This window comes from Hibiscus syriacus, unplaced genomic scaffold, assembly GCF_006381635.1.
Source record: "Hibiscus syriacus cultivar Baekdansim isolate YM2019G1 unplaced genomic scaffold, ASM638163v2 tig00004035_pilon, whole genome shotgun sequence".
Classification (NCBI taxonomy): Eukaryota; Viridiplantae; Streptophyta; class Magnoliopsida; order Malvales; family Malvaceae; genus Hibiscus; species Hibiscus syriacus.
In genome coordinates, this window is record NW_024061993.1 from 305,006 (window position 1) to 313,855 (window position 8,850).

The 8,850-nt window shown below is 34.2% G+C and overlaps 1 pseudogene; it reads right to left on the minus strand.

Annotated features, from left to right (window-relative positions):
* Nucleotides 1–357: 357 nt before the first annotated feature.
* Nucleotides 358–4,886, minus strand: LOC120186965 (annotated as a pseudogene).
* Nucleotides 4,887–8,850: the final 3,964 nt, after the last annotated feature.

The following is an 8,850-nucleotide window of genomic DNA, read 5'->3' on the forward strand; positions in this document are numbered from 1 at the left end:
CATTGCTGCTATTATTTTTATCCTTAAGATCTTTCAAATCCGTAACTTTGTCAACTAGTGACAAGATAAATGGACAGGGAGCTAAAAAAAATTACAGAATAGTAAACATAGAATCGAGAACAAGAAATTTCCTGAAGCCATTCAAATCCGTAAAAAAGAATATGATATTTGAATTTCATTTGAACCTTAACGTGGAAATGGTCTGTTGAACATTCCAGTTTAACACACGTCTACACAAGACACTGCTTTAACCCTTGCTTAAAAATGAGTTCAGTTTCATTAGTGTAGCATAAAAAGTTTAGCGAGACTAATTACATTACATGCACGCTCAAAAGACCATGTAGAGAATTTCAGTCTTCAAGCAGCCGGGATTGAGGTTGAAAGGACTACGTATGACAAATTTTGGAGTCCATCCTGGATTTTGCTCACGGCAATGGTCTGATCACTACGGAGATGTTCGGAGAAGGAACTAGCTTTCTCCTGGATTGATGCCTTTGAAAGTGCTTCATGTGGATCTGCACTAGCACTCTTAATGGCTGCTACATAAGCTTCAGCTACATCAGATATGCCTGAAGAACATATATAAAAGATAATCATCCTCACTATTAGTGCTCATAGGTACCGTCGTAAACATATATGATATAACTGATAAGAACGGAGAACAACGGAACTAACCTGTATAAAGCTACTGGATACAGCTTCCACATATCCTGTCATAGAACGTGCTTTTAGTCGGATTAGTTAGCCTTCTCAATCGAATCTTCAGGCCAGTTGAATGCATCATATCACCATCTTCATCTTCATCTTGAACTTTGTTAGAACCAGATATGACAGATTTACCCAGCATCAGGAGATGAGACATCGCTAAGCAGCACATTTCTGAAAGCCTCTGCATTGCCATGCAGTCGTTTTATAGGTACAAAAAATAAATATCATATCCCAAAAAAATCGTCGAAATGTTCAAAAGAATTTGAAAATATCTCAATACATGAACCCCCTCTGAGTGCAGTGACTCTAGCCTTCCATCGGTTCTTTGAATTACATCATTAACGACTAATCCTGACAATGCATTTGCGAACCTGTAAAAGTTGTGGAAATAACAATAGAGAAGGATAGTTTATATTACTACAAAATGAGTTGATAGTTCAGAACATGACACTATTATTGTATACGAGTTCAAACTGGATGAAGAAACCCTACACAGTTTGATACAAAAACTCAAAACACTTTTATTTGTATTACAAAACATGCATCAGACTTAAACGTGAAAGGGCGAAAATGAACTAAGGAGAGGCAACTGAGCATGTGAAAACAAACAAAATCAACTCAGTTAAAGAAAATTTCAATTTTATAATTGGACTAGATGAGCACCTGAAGGAAATCCCAAATAGAAGATACTTGTAAGTAGAGCAGACAATCAGAGAACAACATTATATAGCTATTAGACACTAGTACCTAGGAGATGAAGTTCTCTGAGCTAAGATAAATGGGGGGGGGAAACTGTGTTCAGCAATTTACCCTGCAGCCATATCAGCGGCCTTGCTGAACTTGAATCATGTAAAAGTTTCCTCTCATCATGACTGCCCTCAGTTCCAGTCTCTATTTTCTTTCCTTTGGCCAACTCTGGACCAGTTCCATCCATTTCAGCATCTAAACTGAAAATTTGTTGGATTTGTTTAAGCTTTCCCTCGTACACAGATTTCTGTTCAGGTGATAATTTTGTTTTCCTCCGATTAAATAGAAGGGCGCAGTGGCTGGACAATGATTCCAGTTCGTGACAGCATTATAGTTCATCGATTTGAAAGATAAAATATTTTCAATCATCAAATATCAACTTCAAGGATAAGAAGTTCACCTCCAACTGCTCTGGACCTCCATATATGTAGAAGCATCGATCAAAGCAACTTCCTCTATCAACTGATCCTCATCAAACGGTTGTTCAGCGCACTTATCATTGTTTTCAGCTTCTATACCAGTTTCATTGATCAGTAGATCCATAGTTTCCTTTCCCACGTATTCAAGCACTTGCATTCCCTTTGTTGTAAAGGCTTTTCAGTCAGCAAAACAAATATGAGAAACAAGAGATCATTGTAACATTGCCAAACAGGATAATGACTGCACTATGACAAACCTCAATTAATGATGGCGTAACTGAACCAGCAGGTAAGCCTCCATGCTGAATAGAATCAGCAATGTTTACAGCAGAATACTCAAGCCTAGAAAATAAATGAAAAAAAATTACTAGTGGAAAACTGTTTCATGAGTATATCTATTTCTTGAGTTCTATGACAACAATAGTGAAATACCATAACATCATGACAAAATAGAGGGAAATTATAAAAAAGCAGAAAATCAAGCAACATCATATGATGTTCAGTTGTTTATCTGGGCATTGAAAGATCAAATTTATAGAAGAAAGCATCTAACCAGACTCGACACTTGAAAATTCTAAATTGCAAGAAAATTCTACAGAATCCATACAGAATAAAAGTAGTCATGTCACATCTTCTGCAGATGAGAGGGAAGATCCAATATACAAGAAGATATTCCATGATGATAGAACTCTGGACCCATTCGTCTAGAAATTAAAAATACTAGCACTAAATGACTTCCAAATTTTTTTAAGAAGATGCCTTGCAAATTGCAATTACCGAGGATCAATCCTTTTTTCTCTATTTTTTCTTTGTTAGCTCCAGGTAATCAACTAATTATTTAAAAACCGGACTCTGTATTGAAAAACATGAAACATACTTCTGAACTAAATTGCTACCCCCTTTCAATGCACTCCCTAGTGCCTGCCACGCCCCAGATGCAAAATTTTCCACAGAGTTATCAAGAACCTTCAAACCCTGCGACCAAAGAAAGTAGGACATAACAAATCAAAAATCAACAATTGATTCCTGGCCATCACAATGATATGGTGAAACTGACAGTATAAATTGGTGTCTCTGCGGAAACAAAGCCCAAAAAACATTACCATCAATCCAGAATATTGCAGCAAGTACTAGTATACACATGATATCAAAATGGATAAAAAGACTTGCCTGGCCAAGGAAAGAATCGTCACTTGCTTTCTCTAACTTATCCAGAGCAGACTTTTGTACATTGTAACTCTAATCTTCACTTTCTTTTTCACTTGGTGATTCTTCTTCTTCTTCTGCCTTTGAAGATTCTGAGTCTTCAGCAATTTGCATATCTGCAAGGCTCTTTGCAGCCTTCTCTGCAACCATAGAAGCCTGCATCCAGAAATTAATGCATAACAAGATTGAAAACAGCCTGTTATGATCATTAAACGAGAAGCTAATACATATAACTCCAATAATTATCAGTTCATGTTATTCTGGATATTTCTTGATCATTAAAAGGATTGTCACTACTGCAAACAAGAAAGCTTCAAGTAACCATATGAAACGTTTAAAGGTGCCACATCACTCCCTAAATCCTACATACAAAACAAAAAACTCAAAATAAATCAGCTGAAAGTGTTAATAAACAGTGACAATATGAGAATTATTGACCTGAAGCATGCACCATTTGATCTTAATATCGTTATACCATTTTTCCTTTTCAGCACTTCCAGTTTCACTAAGGATAAAATGATAATAGTTAGCATAGGAAAAACTAAATGCAAGTGTTCCACCAAAACCAAATAGGAAAGTAAATATTGAAATCAGATTTCTTAATCAAAATGACTTAGTTGATACTTTGACAAGATTTGATTTCAAATGATGGGAGGGACCAATTTCACCAACAATAGTGAATAGAATTCTTCCTATGGAACCTAATTTCAGTAATAATGACAGCATCTAGTATCTACGTGAAAATTGGTGATATTTTTACAATCAGCAGGTCTAACATAATGGATGAATGGCTGTAGCCTATAACGGCAACTTGTAAGGTCACAGTGAGCTACATCTTTCATAAAATGCATTAAAAGCAAATCACAAAAGGCTCCACCTAGAATGAAAAAAATCCATTACAGATAAATAGCACACGTTTCCTTTCACATAATCAAATTGAGTTATGGACATAACCATTTTATCAGTACACGAGTTATTGAAAAAGGTACAGCAAGTAACTCCACCGCAGTTAATTTTTTGTTATGTAATGACTAATGAGTAATGACCACATTCAGCATTTTCAAACCCAGCACCTAGGCAGTGAATTTCCATACAAGATTAGGTCTTTGAACAGTGTGCTTCATTTTCCCCTTCCAACACTTCCAATGCTTCACATATTAAACACAGAGTAAGGCTTAATTCATCAAACCCAAAAATCTCTAACAACTAAACTCATAGTTAATAAAGCTTCCACAGTATCAAAAACCTATTCAATTAAACAAGGTCTGAATTGGCTCAAACCCAAATATCTAAACAAACTCAAATAAACAATCATTAATTGGAATACGAAAACCCATACAGTGATATACATAAATAACTATTGAGGGATACAAAAATGAAGTGTACATTACGAGAGACCTCCTCAGCGGCAACGGTGGCAGCCTTTTGAAGATCTGAGAGAACAGAGAAAGCAGAGAAACCCCAACCGCCCCATCCTCCTCCACCGTTTAGCGCCGTAGTTGAAGCCGGTCGTTGCTCCTCCATCTTGGGTTCTTCTTCGTTTTCTTGTTCATCCTTTCTGAAGATACCATTTGTTGTGGTGGTGGGTTCTTGGCATCTTCCATTTCTTTTCTTTTTTAGTATCAGGAAGGGGAAGAACAAACTAGAAGTTGCTATATGGAAACAAAGATCATACAAACACAAAAAAGGTTATATTTGGATTTGATTTACTTGAATTGAATGAGAGTTGCGTAAGGATAGTTGGAGCTTCTCGAGGGGTTTTGCGGCTGTTTTCCGTAGAAAATTGACCACCGCTGGACTCAACGTGTGTTTGAAGGCAATCGACTTTCAGATGGTAAGCAAATTAAACGCTTGCGTTTTGCGGTTTGGTTGGGACATTGGTTTGGGTCAGACTAAACCAATTCGTATTCGGGTAATTTTGACCCAGGCTAGCTAATTATTTAGCACAAAACGGTATCAATTTTTTATTTTGTAACTACAATATTTGCTACAGTGAATCAAAATTTGTTAGTAAGAATGACGAGTTTTAATAAAATATATTTTTTATTAGACTCGACGTGATAAAATCTAATAAAAATAATATTTTAATTGAATACGATTTGAACAAAAAAACAATACTTAGGTAAACTAATTATGTGGGAGTTTGTCCTGTACTGTAACATTCTAAATTAATTTTCGAGATCACCTAATTGACTAATTTTTTACCCGTATGGGCTATTGGGCCAATTTTGCCATTCTATTTGCATCCTCAACCCATTGCAGTAAAAGTCCTCGAAGTATTCCGAAGTAAACCATTTGACTGCTAATTTAGATAATGCAACACACAATTCGGGTTAAGGGGAGGACGTTGTCTCTGCTAGGATTTTAGGAGTCGGAGATGGGAGACGAAATGCAGAGAGAGAGAAATATAATAGTAAAATTTGTGCTTAGTCCTTGAGTTATTTAAGATTTTAGAATAAATCTCAACTGCAATTTAAAATATATGTCAGAATTATTTAAAAAATTTAAGTTATTCCATTTGTCAGGCGTGAGCTTTGAATTCTAAGGAGTAAGGAGTCTTGATTCGATTCTTATGAAGAGTAATATTTCATTTTAATTTTTGTTCAACAAAACGATATCATTTTGGTAAAATTTGATTCTTATGGTAAGTTGAAATGTCATCTTGTTGGTAAATTTTGATTCTTATGGTAAGTTGAAATGTCATCTTGATTGCAAAGAGCCACTGCCATTGATAGTAAGGTGTTGGCAGCATATGTGATCATTCCTATTCGCATGTGAAACAAAGTTCGAAGGAATATTGGCGGGTGATGATTACTGTGAATAATCTTGGGCAAAAGTGCCACAATAATGCATTGTGGGAATTTTTTTCCATGGTTCCAACATTATTTTCTCATCTAGTCTTTTTTACAGTACAAGCCTAAAGACCCTGAGATTGTTTGGTGTCTTCAGATCAACAGGTTGCATGCAAAATGCCCATTGATTACTCTGCGTCTTTAGGTAAAATAGGATAGAGAAGACTACGAGATTTCTCGGCGTCTTCAGCGTTAATTCCAGTTACTGTACAGGATTTCTCTGCATGGCGTGGGAAGCAGCAAAAGTTGATGCTGCATGGGGGGGGAACGAAGCAACATGTGTGGTGCCATTTTTGGGCACCAATAATGGTGCAATATTATCCACCAATAATTTGGGCATTGATATAGGGTTTATAAATATGGGATGTTGGGAGTTCGGGTAAGAAGAAGGGTAAAGTTAGAAAAGAAACGAAGAAATCTTGCTTGGTCGAGAGAGAGTAGGAGAAAAAAAGAGATAAAAAAGTTCGAAGAAAGGAAGAAATAATTCGAATATTTGATAAGTTTTATGTAAATTTTATTGTTCCATTATTTTTATTTTAAATAGAATTGATGTGTATATCTTTGTTAAAAATCCATTGTTTTTATAGTTATCTTATTTCTTGCATTGCTTTTTCCCGATGTTGTTATGAGCTATACGGTTTATGTAGGTTGCAAGTTTGGCAATCGCATTTGTTATAAGTTTTACATCCAGTGCTTCTGTGGCTCTTTTTACTGATATTTCAGTACCAAATTATATTTTCTAGCTTCACAAACTTAATCGTTTTTTAGTATTATTGTTAATTTAAATTTTTTAAATTTAAGTTTGATTCCTATTTTAAAAAAATAATTTAAAATTTTCGTATATTTGTTCTCATTAATTCCTATGAATAAAATAAATATATAGATTTTTATCGTTAATAGAATTAAAAATTAAACGCTTCAATAAAGTATTTGTAGTAGAAATTTTAAGATTTTAGATGAACATATTTGATTTAATATTTGTAGTAGAAAAATAATATTAATTATAATAACAAAAAATAATGATACCAGTAATTAATTATCCATTAATAACCCGGGTAGGTTGGTGGTTGGTGGTTATTAATTATCCATTAATAATCTGAGTTGGTTCCCAGTTTGTGGTTGAACATGAAAGTATAATGAATTAGGGAGTAATAAATTCGAAGTAATAATAAGTAGCTATAAAAAATCCGAAGTAATAAATTTAGTATTTGTATTAGAAAAATAAAATTTATTATAATGTCAAAAAAAATTGCAGCATTAATTATCCGTTAATAATATCAATAGGTTGGTGGTTGATGGTTAATAATTATCCTTTAATAACTCGGGTAGATTGGTGGTTGGTGGTTATTAATTATCCATTAATATCCCGGGTAGGTTGGTGGTTGTACATGAGAGTATAATGAATTAGTGAGTAATATATTCGAAGTAATAATAAGTAGTTATAAAAAATATGAAGTAATAAATTTAATCATTATTATAATGTAATTATAATATTTAAGCATTATTTTTTTTAAAAATTGTTAATATATTTACATTTATTAATTATAATTTTGTAAATAATTTATTTTCATTATAATTATAAATGTAATTTATTCTGAATATCTATATTTTTATGTGTAGAGAAAATGAGCAACAAAGTTTTCACGATTGTCCATTACAATTGACATATTTTGAAAAATTAGGTCAGAGTTATTTTTCAGTCTGAAGCACTTATAAATATGATGTTTAAAAGGGACATCACATTTTTAGAGATGAAGGAGAGGATAGAAAGAAAAATCCGTGCTAAAGTTGATGGTCTGAGGTACATATTTATGGTATGTCCCAATTCGGTCAAGTATGTTGCAGTACCACTTCAAGAAGATGATGATATTATAAATATGGTTGAATTACATGACTCAACAAATATTCTAATTATTGAGTTATTTGTTGAGTCGTGTAATATATCTAATGTGCATGGGTCATCAAGAAATGCGGTTGGAACTTCATCTCAAATGGCTTTCGAGAGTCATTTCGATAACCCGACATAGAGGTCGATGAACAACTTTATGGCGATGTTGGAAAGTGCAAATGAAGTTGGTGGAACATCTGGAGCCGCAGAGTATGACGCTGAAAACTGCTGTGAATAAATACTTGATGATTCCAGTGAAGATGAAGAAACTGAGGAATCTCTTTTGGATGAGGATGACGATATATTCGATGGTGATGAAGCTGATATCAATATTGGTGAATATCCGACACCGTATCAATCTACCTCTCACATGCAGGAGATTGATTATAAAGCAATGAGGGCACCTGAATTCCCGGAGATGCCACATTTAACTTCAGGCTACATGATTGAATCATTCGATAAATCTGGTGAATTATCAGTTAGGAAACAATACAGAGGGAAAAAAGAAGATACACTAGCGATTAAAGAGTAATGCATAAGAGGCCATGTAAATTGCAAAGTTGCAGAGTCCAACCAGAAAACTCTGTACGTGAAGTGTGTTAAATATGGACTGACAACTGTCGTTTCGATGTCAAAATAAATTTTTTCTTCTCGTTTAATAAATAAGGAAATTCGTAGTAAAGAGAAATAAGGGTCGATTCCACAGGGACTTAGAAAATTCTGAATTTTCGTCTGAATTGCTTAACCAGGCGTGAAAGTAGTAAATGGGGGGTTTTGGTAAAAAGATTTTTAAATAATAATAAAGACGATTTGAAGTAAAAATAAATAAAAGATTTTAAATTCGAAAAATGGATATGGTAAAATTAGCCTCAAGCTTCGCTTTGACTTAATTTCCTTTAGATCATCGAATTAGATTTTCCCTTCGAGTTTCACGTCGGTTACTTTGTCTACAAGGGCAATCCCGTGACTCTATTTTGAATACCGAATACCCAAGGCAATCTTTGATTCCGGCTTCAAAATTGATCTAATC